Below are 4,461 nucleotides of genomic sequence, written 5' to 3' on the forward strand. Positions count from 1 at the left end.
CGCGGCAGGTGGGGAACCTTGGCTTCCACCATCACTGGAGCAAGCAAGCCTCCTGTTCGCTTCAGCTGCGTGGCTGCCGGCCGCCAACTTGGTTGGCAGTTAATTTGCATATAATCCTGATTAGCCAATGGAAGCGTATCAGAGGTATGGTTAATTACCTTATTTGTCTTTTATTAGATAGGATTATTTGTTTGCTTATTTGTTTAGCATTTTACTTAAAGAGAGTACAAGAAAATATTGCTGAGATTTAAAGTGAGATCAAGATCTTGTTGATAAAGTCTCTAAAAGATATTAGAGATAGAGAAATCCTGCCTGTGAGATTGAGTAAGGTTTCAAAAAAATATGTGACTGGAAGTGCACCTACCTATCTCCGCTGACACATGTCTGGTCAGCTTTTATCACCCTGAGGAACTTGGGGTTTAAGTGACTATCTGAGACTATGATTGTCAGAAGAGTATTTTCTTTGTTGTTTATTATATACATAAATTATACAATGATGTTTTGCTTCTGAAATCTAAAGGGATGTGATATTTTGTTTAAAATTCCTTAATAAATTCAGGCAAGTAATTGTTGTTATTATTATTTTTAATCCCCTCCTGTGGTCATTGCTTTTCAAAGAGATTAGAAGGAGAACATACAGAAGGACAAGAGACATATGAAAACATGCTCAAAGTCACTAATCATCCCAGAGATGCAAATCAAAACAATATGGTACTATCTCACACCTGTCAGAATGGCTATCATCAACAAATCAACAAATGATAAGCGATGGCGAGGATGCAGAGAAAAAGGAACCCTCGTGCACTGCTGGTGAGAATGCACACAGGTGCAGCTACTTTGGAGAACATACTCAGACATATCTTACACATACTCAGACATCTCTTCTAGCAATATGTTTCCAGATATATCTCCAAGGCAAGTTGTTTTTCCTCAAAAAACTAAAATGGAACTCCCATTTGACCCAGGGCTCCCACTTTTAGGAAAATATCCCAAGATATCAGAAACACCAATTAGTAAGGATATATGCACCCCTATGTTTTTAGCAGCACAATTTACAATAGCTAAGATTTGGAAACAGCCTAAGTACTCACCAGCAGATGAGTGGATTAGAAAACTCTGGTACTTCCACACAATGGAATACTATGTTGTTATAAAAAGGAAGGAACTCCTGCCATTTGCAACATCATGGTTTGGCCTGGAGAGCATTATGCTAAGCAAAATAAGTCAGTTGGAGAAAGATAAATATCACATGATCTCACTCATTTGTGGAATATAATGAACAACATAAACTGATGAACAAAAACAGATCCAGGGACAGAGAAGCATCAATCAGACCGTCAAACCTCAGAGGGAAGGCAGGGGAAGGTGGGGTTAAAGGGGAGAGATCAACCAAAGAACTTGTATGCATGCATATAAGCATAACCAATCAGATCTAGAAAGATAAATATCACATGATCTCACCCATTTGTGGAATATAATGAACAACATAAACTGATGAACAAAAACAGATCCAGGGACAGAGAATCATCAGTCAGACCATCAAACCTCAGAGGGAAGGTAGGGAGGGTGAGCATAAAGGGGAAAGATCATCCAAAGGACTTGTATGCATACATATAAGCCTAAGCAATGGACACAGACAACAGGGGGTTGTGGGAATGAGAGGGGGGTGGGAGGGCAATAGGGGTATAGGTACACGTATGTAATACCTTAATCAATAAAATAAAATAAAAACTTACATATTTTAAAAAGAGAAGACATATGTAATATTTTAAACAATAAATAAATAAATAAATAAATAAATAAATAAATAAATAAAATGGCCGTACTACTCAAATCAATCTTTAGATTCAGTGCAATCCCCATTAAAATACCAATGCCATATTTCACAGATCTGGAACAAATACTCCAAAACTGTATATGGAACAAAAAAAGACCCAAATAACCGCAGCCATCTTGAGAAGGAAAAACACAATTAGGGGCATCTCAATACCAAATATCATGTTATACCACAAACATATGATACTCAAAATTGCCTGGTACTGGCACAAGAACTGGCAATATAGATCAATAAAACAGAGCAGAGAACCCAGAAGTGGACACAAGCCATTATGCTCAATTAATGTTTGACAAAGGAGGCAAGAGTAAACAATCGAATAAAGACAATCCCTTCAGTAAATGGTGTTGCAAAATTGGACAGGTACATGCAACTTACACCATAAATAAGAATAAACTCAAAATGGATAAAAGAATTAAATGAAAGACATGAAACCATAAAAATCATGGAAGAAACCATAGCCAGCAAAATCTCAGACATCTCTTCTAGCAATATGTTTCCAGATATATCTCCAAGGCAAGAGAAACAGAGGAAAAAATAAACAGGACTACATCAAAATTAAAAGCTCCCACCCAGCAATAGAAAACACAACAAAATGAAAAGGGAGCCGACTGCATGGGAGAACATATTTGCCAATGATATATCTGATAAGGGGTTAATTTCCAAAATATATAAGGAACTCATACAACTTAACAACAGGAAGACAAATATTCCAATTTAAAAATGGGCAAAGGACATAAATAGATACTTCCCCAAGTAGACATACAGATGGCAAGGAAACATATGAAAAAATGCTCAAAGTCACTAATCATCAGATAGATGCAAATTAAAACAACAATGAGGTATCACCTCACACTTGTCAGAATGGCTACTATCAACAAATCAACAAATACCGAGTGCTGGCAAGGTTATGGGGAAAAGTTAACCCTAGTACACTGCTGGTGGGAATGCAGACTGGTGCAGCCATTATGGAAAACAACAGTATGGATCCTCAAAAAATTAAAAATGGAATTACCATTTCAGCCAGTGGTCCCACTTCTAGGACTATATCATAAAAAACCCAAAGCACCAATCAGAAAGAATATATGCACCCCTACCTTCATAGCAGTGCAACTTACAATAGCTAAGAACTACAAACAGCCCAAGTACCCAACAGTTGATAAGTGAATTAAAAATGGTGTACATTTACACCATGGAATATTATGCAGCTGTAAAAAAAAAAGGATCTCTTACACTTTGAGACAGAATGAAGAGACTTGGCGACTATTATGCTAAGTGAAATAAGCCAGTCAGAGAAAGACAAGTGTCCTATAATCTCACTCATGTGTGGAATCTAATGAACACAATAGACTGATGAACCACATAGATCCAGAGACATAGAAGCATGTAACAGAGTGATGATTCTCAGAGAGAAGGTAGAGGATGTTGGGGGAAGGGGAGGAGTCATCAGCCAAAGAACTTATACATATATATGCATAACCCATGGACACAGACAATAGTGTGATGAAGGCCAGGAGGGTGGGTAGGGCTGGGGTAGAGGGGATCAGTGGGGAAAAAAGGGGGGACATTTACAATACTTTCAATAATAAAGATAAAATTTTTTAAAGAAGACTGTTGTTCAGTATCTGATAGATATTGAGCTGGCTAATATCCAGTAGTGCCCTAAAACTATGATCTTTAGGATATGTTTTCTACCAAACCCAAACCTACAGCTGCAGTTTCACTTCACAGTGGCTGGAGTTTAGGCAAAAGTACATAGCCAAGTCAAATGCCTGTGCATTTTCCTGCATAATTAAATAATGTATTTACAGCTATTTACTACAGCTATTATACTCATTAAGTCATTCTTCTGATTTATTTCTAAAATTTGGAGGACTTTTATCAATAATTTATTTGTGTAACCTCCTGGCCACTCTCCTACTATCCTTCCCCTGAGGTTGAAAACAGACTTACCCGACAAGTGGATTGTGAACTACAATATTCCCTCTCCTGTTTCATATTGTTTTTTCTACAGATAGATGTCAGACTGTTCAAATTCATGAAAAAAAAGAGTCTGCCCCCAAGTGGTGAGGTAGAGTTGGGTTTCTAGAACTGTCTATCTGAGAGATATGGCTAACTCGGGAGGTTCTTATCAAGATGTTCAAAGGCACGTTTTAAATATTTCTATCTATAATAAAATTGGTATTTTCATCTCCCTCTACTTGCCTACATTTTGCTCTCTTGTTGACACAAAACTCAAGGAAGGAATAAGTGTGGGATCCCTTCAGACCCCACAATGCCAATAGTGACCCAGAGACCCAAACATGGTGTGCATATAATGCGGTATTATACATTGGAAACAAAATGTGGCAATACACTTCAAAATTCTAATATGTAAGTGGGTTTTACATCAGAAATTCCTCTTCTGATCATTTAAACAGAAAAAATCAATGATGTTTATAAAAAATGAGATTTTTAACATATAAATTTTAATAATGAAATATGGGAAGCTTTCTTAGATAATGGCTTACACATAAAAAGAGTACAATACAGAAAAATTATGATAAAGACATATATTTTTACTTTGGGAAAGTATGTACAGTTGTCGGATTAGAAATTTTGTCAATACTACATTCAAGAATTTTTTT

The sequence above is a fragment of the Myotis brandtii genome, unplaced genomic scaffold (genome assembly GCF_000412655.1).
Source record: "Myotis brandtii unplaced genomic scaffold, ASM41265v1 scaffold496, whole genome shotgun sequence".
NCBI classification, from domain to species: Eukaryota; Metazoa; Chordata; class Mammalia; order Chiroptera; family Vespertilionidae; genus Myotis; species Myotis brandtii.